At 39.9% G+C, this 9,503-nt stretch overlaps 1 non-coding gene across 1 annotated transcript; it reads right to left on the bottom strand.

Moving 5' to 3' along the window:
• Positions 1-3,808: 3,808 nt before the first annotated feature.
• Positions 3,809-3,923, bottom strand: LOC136729252 (U5 spliceosomal RNA). The gene has a single exon (XR_010808866.1). It is a non-coding gene; the product is annotated as a U5 spliceosomal RNA (small nuclear RNA).
• Between the last annotated feature and the right edge of the window lie 5,580 nt (positions 3,924-9,503).

Here is a 9,503-nt window from a genome sequence, read left to right as displayed (position 1 = left end):
GATGCATCTACAGAGAGAGAGAGACAGACAGACACTAACTCTCTCTCTCTCTCTCTCTCTCTCTCTCTCTCTCTCTCTCTCTCTCTCTCAGCTGGGAGTGTGTGGGAGGGGTCTGCAGTGAGCGGGAGTGCTGCTGAGAGCTCTGTCCTTTGGCTGCGTTTTTTTGTTGCTTTACTTTTTTCAGTTTGTTTATTTTGTCTTCTGTTTTCAGTGCTTTTCTTATTGTGGGGGAACAGGGGAGGGGAGGGGGGAGTACCGGTAGTTCTTCCCGGGTCGGGGGGTCGGACCCCCTGAATGCGTCTTTTGAAAAACTGACCCGACGCCATGGAGTCAAGATCGCTCCGGTGCAGTTCTGCCCCCTAGAGCAGTGTGTGTTAGCGGTTGGGGAGGTAGCAGGGTGTGAAAATATCAAGTCTGCTGCCATTGTTATCTTCTTAAAAACCACTGATCTGCTCAATCAGCTAGTGGCTAATGGCACAGTGTTAGACGACACTTTCACCCCGGTGTTGCCGCTCGCTGCTCCTGCCCGGAAGGTAACGCTGTCTAACGTCCCTCCGTTCATCCGCACCGGCTCGGGCAGCTGATGTCCGGCATTAAGAGGGTCCCGCTGGGCTGCAAAGCCCCGCAACTGAAACACGTCGTGTCCTTCCGAAGGCAGCTGTATATGATCCTCAATAACATCAATGAGGATCTTAATGTCTCCGAAGTTGGATCTCTCTTGCTGCCACCACCACGAAGATTGCTCTTTAATAATGTTGGAAAGTCAAAGACAGCAACCGTCAGGGTTCTTGCATATGACGTATTCGTGCTGCACCTCTCTGCAAGGATCCAGGACAGTTTGTCAATGTAAACTCCAGTGCCTGGGAATATTTCCACCTAAAAGACAATGGTAAATAAAAAACAAGTTTATCCCCAAACTATTCTTATATTATGTTAAGTGGAATACATTATCAGTAAGGCTGTGATTTTGTTACAGAAATGTGTTATTAAAGACCACAGTATGTCTCAATTCTAAGTTTATTAATTTACAGACATAATAAAGTCAGTGAATCTGTGACACCCATAATTCAATTACATTCTTATTATCAACTATAACTATGAATATAACTGATAATGTAGCATCATTAGATTGTTTACAACCAATATTTGTTTTCAATATATATATTTTTACCTTGTCTTTGTAATATTGTAGACCAAGAGTGTTATACCTGTTTTGGTGATTCTTTGTCAGATTCAGAACAATTTGCTGTGTGGCTGTCAGAACCACTTGATGGTGACACACTTTTGTCTTCATTGCTGATAAATGTGGCTTTTGTTACAATTTTTTTCAGATTGTCCAAAAGGTCTGGAATCTCTGGAGAAAAAAACCTTAGTATTAAATGATAATCATTTCTAGTAATATATTTAATGCAAAGTGAAAACAAAACCATCAATGCCTGCAATTATACTTGAGAGACTTGCTCTATGTTATTGGCAAACTGACCTTTTTGTGGGTCATTAACATTAGCTACGAAAAAAATAAAAAAGATAAAATACAAGAATTTCCAGGTCTAATGTAATGCATATAGTCATTAATGTAGGATTATGAAGTTATGTTGAAAAACTTTATTTAATAATCAGTATTATTAAACTATTAGACAGTGCACATTAAGAGTCTGTATTGTGGTTCTAGATTACTTCAGTATGATCAACTATAATACATTACTCTGGAATCTAAATTACTGAAGAATAACATTTATCAAGGTAAGGAATTATTTGCTATAAATAAAAAAACTTACCATCAACCATACGGTTTCGAAGACATTGGTTTTCATTTTTAAGTCTTGTGTTTTCCTTTTCGAGCTGCTTAACGTTTTGCTGTAGCTCAACTTCACTGGACTCTTTAAATGTCTGTAGAATATGACGGGATCTAATTCTTGAAGCTCCATCGGTTTTCTTTCTTATTTTGTGCTGTATTCAGAGAGGAAAAGAGTTTAAAATGAAAATATATATATATATGAATATGATTAAAAAAAAACAATCCTGCAATACATTTATTTAATATTTGCAGTAATTATCTCACCGGTAACTGTGGTTCATCAAGGTCACTATCATCTGAAATTTGAAGTTTTTTGTTTGGTTTAGGTACTCTCTTCATTTTAGGACAGGGCATTTTTGTTAGGTCATTAAGTTTTCTTCTTAGTTCGCCTTCTTTTCCTAAAATAAAAATAAAATAAATAAAACCCTGCATTATGTCCACAGATATTTGGGGATTATATTTATTTGTCATAAAAATACTGTGCTTTGACCATACAAATTAAGATGAACAGCCAACACTGAATCAAAACTGAAGTTAAATTATATCTGGTTTAATTTATTTTGTGATTTGGGGGATTTTATTGTAAAGCACAACACACAATAAATCGTTCTTACAAATGCCAGTCAAGTATGACGAGTTTTTAGCGCCCTCACCACCACCTACCATGTTATAAGAGTATGTTAGACGTACAACACATTAATAACTTAAACATTCATTTCAAATATACTGTGATTGTATATATCAAATAGCATGTAAAGACTTTAATGTTTTTTTTTTAAATAAACATTGTTACCAGTCATAATGATCTGCGCTTCATGGACAGGCCATCCACCTTTTGGAGGTTTGTTCGTGTCTCTCCACTCTGCTCTGAAGTTTCGAGTCGTCTCTTCGTCATCATCAGCAATGCTGAATAAATCAAAATTGCGAAAGCAAGCAGTGGGAATCACGCTGTAAGAGTCTTTGTCGACCCCGCTTTCCCACTTCACCAACGCGTGCATCACCGCCATACTACCTTCACCTTCTCGTCCGTTTTTTCTGCGCCTTTTTCCCCCGACAAGTCACGGCACAAAAAACAGTCCCGCTCTGCATTCTGGTACTTGGCGTTCTTAATAACACCAACAGGGTGTAATCGCATAGACCACTCGAGCATAAAGTACTACATATCCCATCTGTTACAGTTTTTTTTCATCTTCTGAAACTGCAATTTAGCACTTTCAACTGTTTCTTAGTGATTCCTAGAATTACTAACCGGTATTGTAGTCAATGTGTTTATAACCTTTTTTGTTTAACGATTTGTGTGTTATCCTATGGGATCCCATGGTCTTTGATTTGGTCACGGAAGTGATTTGTCTTTGATTTGTTGATCTAGAGTTGAATTTTAATTAGTTTTTCCCTTTTGTATAATTAGTGTAGTGCTACATTTAGTCTTTGTTTTTAAATAAATTTGACAATTTATATCTTTGGAATTGGTGTCTGCGTCCAATTATTACAGAAATTGAGTTCTACAAGACTCCAGGATTCGTGATAAGGTGATACTATGAATTCACTTCTTTAATTGAAATGTATAAGTGTACCTTACGCTACATATATGTATGTATGTATGTATGTATGTCCAATTGCTTTGACAATACAAATGAATTGAATTGAGAGGGAGAGAGAGAGAGAGAGAGAGAGAGAGAGAGAGAGAGAGACAGACAGACAGACTGACAAACAGAAAAACAGACAGACACAGACACACACACACACAGAGCCAGCCAGCCAGCCAGCTCAGCGATGACATCACGAGCCTCTCTCAGCTGACTGCTATGACATCACAGAGCACGTACATTCCGTTGCTTGCCGTCTGTCAACCACTCAGTCACTGCCAGCCAGACTGGCTGGCTGGCTGGATGGGGGGGCTGCTTGCTGCTGCTGCGTACCTTAGCAAGCTTATTTGCTTGACCGGCCTTCCTACTCCTCTGCCCACATGCCCACCTATGCCCGATCTGCTGTTCACCTGGATCACAGCTCCGCCCCAACAAGGCAGAGCCCCCCAAGAATGGTACAAACTCACCCACGATCCCCTCCACGGAAAGCTTTAGCAAAAGGCAAAAGCGTTATACGTAATGAAGAGGAACCCGAGTCCAAGACACATCCGACCAGCCATACATATTTCTGTGTATTAAAGATCACATTTTCTTACATTTCGTTTTTCTGTACTTTATTACATCTTATTGTGATTTATAAAAGTATTGTTTCTTTTCCATATGTATGTATGTATGTGTGTGTGTGTGTGTGTGTGTGTGTGTGTCTGTCTCTGTGTGAAAGTTAGTGTGTGTGTCTGTACGTGTGTGTGCCTGTCTCTGTGTGAAAGTGTGTGTGTGTGTGTGTGTGTGTGTATATGTCTCTCTGTGAAAGTGTGTGTGTGGGTGTGACAGTGTGTGTGAGTGTCTGTCTGTCTGTCTGTCATGTAATTCGCACATCTGTGAGGGCACCATTTTTGCAGAAGAGATGTACACATTTTGGAGCAACATATGCTGCCATCCAGACATCATCTTTTCCAGTGACGTCCCTGCATTTTCAAACAGATCACATTTTATTACACTTTGTTTATCTGTACTTTATTACATCTTATTGTGATTTATACTTGTAATGTTTCTTTTCCATATATATGTATGTACAGTGGGGGAAAAAAGTAATTGATCCCCTGCTGATTTTGTACGTTTGCCCACTGACAAAGAAATGATCAGTCTATAATTTTAATGGTAGGTGTATTTTAGCAGTGAGAGACAGAATAACAACAAGAAAATCCAGAAAAATGCATTTCAAAAAAGTTATAAATTGATTTGCATGTTAATGAGGGAAATAAGTATTTGACCCATTTTCAATGCCCTGGCTTAGGGAAGGAGGTTCTCACCCATGATTTGACGGTACATGGCCCCGTCCATCGTCCCTTTGATGCGGTGCAGTTGTCCTGTCCCCTTAGCAGAAAAACAGCCCCAAAGCATAATGTTTCCACCTCCATGTTTGATGGTGGGAATGGTGTTCTTGGGGTCATTCCTCCTCCTCCAAACACGGCGAGTTGAGTTGATGGCAAAGAGCTTGATTTTGGTCTCATCTGAGACCACTTTCACCCAGTTCTCCTCTGAATCATTCAGATGTTCATTGGCAAACTTCAGACGGGTCTGTACATGTGCTTTCTTGAGCAGGGGGACCTTGCGGGCGCTGCAGGATTTCAGTCCTTCACGGCATAGTGTGTTACCAATTGTTTTCTTGGTGACTATGGTCCCAGCTACCTTGAGATCATTAACAAGATCCTCCCATGTAGTTCTGGGCTGATTCCTCACCGTTCTCATGATCATTGAAACTCCACGAGGTGAGATCTTGCATGGAGCCCCAGACTGAGGGAGACTGACAGTTATTTTGTGTTTCTTCCATTTGCGAATAATCGCACCAACTGTTGTCACCTTCTCACCAAGCTGCTTGGTGATGGTCTTGTAGCCCATTCCAGCCTTGTGTAGGTCTACAATCTTGTCCCTGACATCCTTGGACAGCTCTTTGGCCATGGTGGAGAGTTTGGAATCTGATTGATTGATTGCTTCTGTGGACAAGTGTCTTTTATACAGGTAACGAGCTGAGATTAGGAGCACTCCCTTTAAGAGAGTGCTCCTAATCTCAGCTCGTTACCTGTATGAAAGACACCTGGGAGCCAGAAATCTTGCTGATTGATAGGGGATCAAATACTTATTTCCCTCATTAACATGCAAATCAATTTATAACTTTTTTGAAATGCGTTTTTCTGGATTTTCTTGTTGTTATTCTGTCTCTCACTGCTAAAATACACCTACCATTAAAATTATAGACTGATCATTTCTTTGTCAGTGGGCAAACGTACAAAATCAGCAGGGGATCAAATACTTTTTCCCTCACTGTATGTATGTATGTATGTATGTATGTAAGTGTGTGTGTGTCTGTCTCTGTGTGAAAGTGTGTGTCTGTCTGTCTGTCTGTGAAAGTGTGTGTGTGTGTGTGTGTGTGTGCGTGTGTCTGTCTGTGAAAGTGTGTGTTTGTGTGTGTATGGGTGTGACAGTGTGTATGAGTGTCTGTCATGTAACTCGCACATCTGTGAGGGCACCATTTTTGCAGAAAGAGATTTACACATTTTGGAGCAACATATGCTGCCATCCAGACATCGTCTTTTCCAGGGACGTACCTGCATTTTTCAGCAGGATAACGCCAAACCACATTCTGCCCAGATTTCAAGCGCATGGTTGCATAGGCAGAGAGTGCGGGTGCTAGCATGGCCTGCCTGCAGTCCTGACCTGTCTCCGAATTGAGAATGTGTGGCGCACTATTAAGTGCAAATTAAGACAACGAAGGCCCTGTGCAGTTGCGCAGCTGAGGAAATGCATAATGGATGAATGGGGGAAAATCCCGCTTGCTAAACTTAACCAAGTGGTGTCTTCAGTGCCCAAGTGCTTAATAAGTGTTATTAAAAGAAAAGGTGATGTTACATAGTGGTAAACAGTCGACTGTCCCAACTTTCTTGGTTTCTTTTCACTGCTAATGAGATGCTGTAGAGTGAGTTAGTTATATTGCTTTCAGGAGCTCTAATCGTATTGATGAGTTCATGCAGCATTTGTAATTGAATTTCAAAAAGAAATCTTTGCTGTCTGGCCTGTGTGTATGAGATGTACTCTGTCAATCTTTGGCTAACAACTGAAACATTGGTAGAACAGAAATGGCAACATAAAAAAGAAAAGTACATTTTAAAAGAGCACATTAAATAGGATGAATATACAGTTTTTTACAATCACTTTGTCACTAATTTCAGAACCTTGATGTCATTTTTCAAAACTCTAGACACAAAACTCAAAACGGTCATCACTTGTAACACAGGCTGTCCAATGTTCAAAACATTGCATTGTGCATTCATATCTTTAAAGAAACCTAGCACTTGCAGACTTGTTGGTTCAAATAACTCATTTATCATGAAATACCATAGTAACATAGTAACACAGAAGATACCGATAGTTTCACTGTGTAGTTGTTCGTACAATCATTAAATATTGTAGTACAAAATATGTGATACATGTTTCATTATGGTACTACACATAAATACATCACTGTAAAAGGACTAGTAGAGAGAATACTACAGACACAGTGGAATCATTGAACAAAATCTGAAATGTATTGATGCAATACAATCAAATCACACCATAGGTTTCTTTGAATCCATGCAACAATAATTAGCTACAAAAAAGAACAAAACTACAGTAAAATGTCAACTGCAGTGTTCCTCACCTGGCTTAGTGTAAAAAGCAAAACAAAGGATTGATTACTGTACTTCTAAATTTCCATCAGCCCTGTGTTCAGGTTCAGGTTCTCACAACCATTTTTCACAAGAGGCATCTTGAAACTGAACATACCTGAACATACTCAGTCATCAGCTGCTTCACTCTGTCTGCATTTCTTTCAAAAGGCACACTATACTCTGTGCTACACATTGGTATGCAGTATACAGTCATTTGACAATTGAGAGTAGCCTAATGTTTAGTGCATGCTGAAGACTTGCCGCTTCTCAGTACGGACATTTCTGATGATTGAGGCCACAGTTGATCCTGAGTTGATTCTGAGGTTTGATTGAATCATTGTAGCTGCCTCAGTCATGGTCATGCCATGATTTACAACATGTTCTACAACTATTTCTCGGATTTCACTGGACACTATTTGCTGTTGCTGCCGCTGTCTGGTCCGTGGCCTTGTCCTCTACCACGTTCCCCCAACACCTCTCAAATGAGGCCCATGGCTGCCTCTCTGGTGAGGCCTAAGCCCTCCTCTATGACGAGGCCCACGACCACCTCTCAGAAGGGGTGCATGTCCCCTTCCATTCTTTTGACCACCACGTCTTCCTCCTCCCACTGCTTGACCTCTATTGTGACCTGGATGACCTGCCGGCTCCATGTTATCACTGTGTTGCTCGGGTGGATAGCACTCATTTCACTCGATACTCGTACCACAATGTGAAATCAATCATCAATAACCAGTTGGCAGTATTGGAAAAGCAATTACAAGGGCCTGCATACATACAGTAATGTCAAATCTGATGTGGAAGAACAATCATCTTCAACCAGGTTGGAGCGTTAGTTGCAATGCCTTTAATACACGCAGCGTGGAGAGGAACAGTGACTCAAGAAGATCCCAAAGTCGCTCTGCCTTCATTTTAACAGTCAGAGCTTTTATACACAAAAATCAAAGAGCTGGTTATAATCAGAAAGTCATTACTATGTTATCTTAAAAGTTAGCTAAGCAGAATTTATATCATCATAGGACAGAGTTCATAGATCAACACATGGATTAGGGAGCAGGCACTTCAATCATACTGTTTGACATTGTCTCCAAGATTCTCATCGTAAATAACAAGCAGAAATCAAACTACCTTCTGGCCTGACCTTCTAGCTTGACCTTATCTTTCTTAAGTATACAAGAGAGAAAAACAGGTATTAGAGAAAGAATTTCTAACTTTCCTTCCACACTGAAAACATGGTGTGGAAAAGTGCTACATGATGATGAATGATGATGAAATATTACATCCATAGATAATGTAGTCCAACTGGTTCATGCTCCTCGGTTATTGGTGTCAATGGATCTCATTATCCTGAAACTTTCATGATCGAAACATGGAATACTGTTCGTCAGTTTCCATAAAACTATGAATTAAGAGTAATGCAACAGTCACTTATCATTTTGAGCAGCTGTATCAATTGATAGTTAGATCTTTGTAATGAAATGAATAGACAGTGATCTCAGATGTAATGTGTGAATTGCATTTTGAAATGGTAATACTTTGACGTTAAGTTGTATCATTTTAGTTCAATGAACAAATGATCTGAGGTTGATGTGTATTGTATCCAAGCAATTGAAAAATGTGCATTTTGATCATCGGGTGTGAGTTTAGTGTCTAGAGTTTTGAAAAATGACATCAAGGTTCTGAAATGAGTGCCAAAGTGATTGTAAAAAAGTGTAATATCAGGGGACAGTGGCTATTAGTGATCTGGCCTTCCGTGGCCTCTGTATTAATGTAACAGGTCACATTGTATGTGTACACTGATACTTGATAGTATAATATAGTACAAGTAAAAAACATACATAGGTATCATAGAAGTATTTTGCAGAAATGATTAAGGATACTTATCAAAATGGAGAGGAAATGCTAAATCCAGTCTCCCCAGGCTGAGCTTCTATTGCTACACCTGCTAAGTGGCTGCTGGCCCCACTATATGGATAGAGCCACACCAAGTACAAGAGTCTCCCCATTGCTATTTATATCTCCCTATCCAGTCTTCTATACGTGTCAGGTATACAAGTGTGTGTGTGTGTGTGTGTGTGTGTGTCTGTCTGTCTGTCTGTCTGTGAAAGTGTGTGTGTGTGTGTGTGTGAAAGTGTGTGTGAGTGTCTGTCTGTCTGTCTGTCATGTAACTTGCACATCTGTTAGGGCACCATTAATGCAGAGATGTACACATATTGTTTATTTTCCATATATATGTACACTCACCTAAAGGATTATTAGGAACACCTGTTCAATTTCTCATTAATGCAATTATCTAACCAACCAATCACATGGCAGTTGCTTCAATGCATTTAGGGGTGTGGTCCTGGTCAAGACAATCTCCTGAACTCCAAACTGAATGTCTGAATGGGAAAGAAAGGTGATTTAAGCAATTTT

This window comes from Amia ocellicauda, unplaced genomic scaffold, assembly GCF_036373705.1.
Source record: "Amia ocellicauda isolate fAmiCal2 unplaced genomic scaffold, fAmiCal2.hap1 HAP1_SCAFFOLD_30, whole genome shotgun sequence".
Classification (NCBI taxonomy): Eukaryota; Metazoa; Chordata; class Actinopteri; order Amiiformes; family Amiidae; genus Amia; species Amia ocellicauda.
The sequence above is the reverse complement of the archived record's forward strand: the minus strand, read 5'-3'. Positions and strand labels throughout refer to the sequence as shown.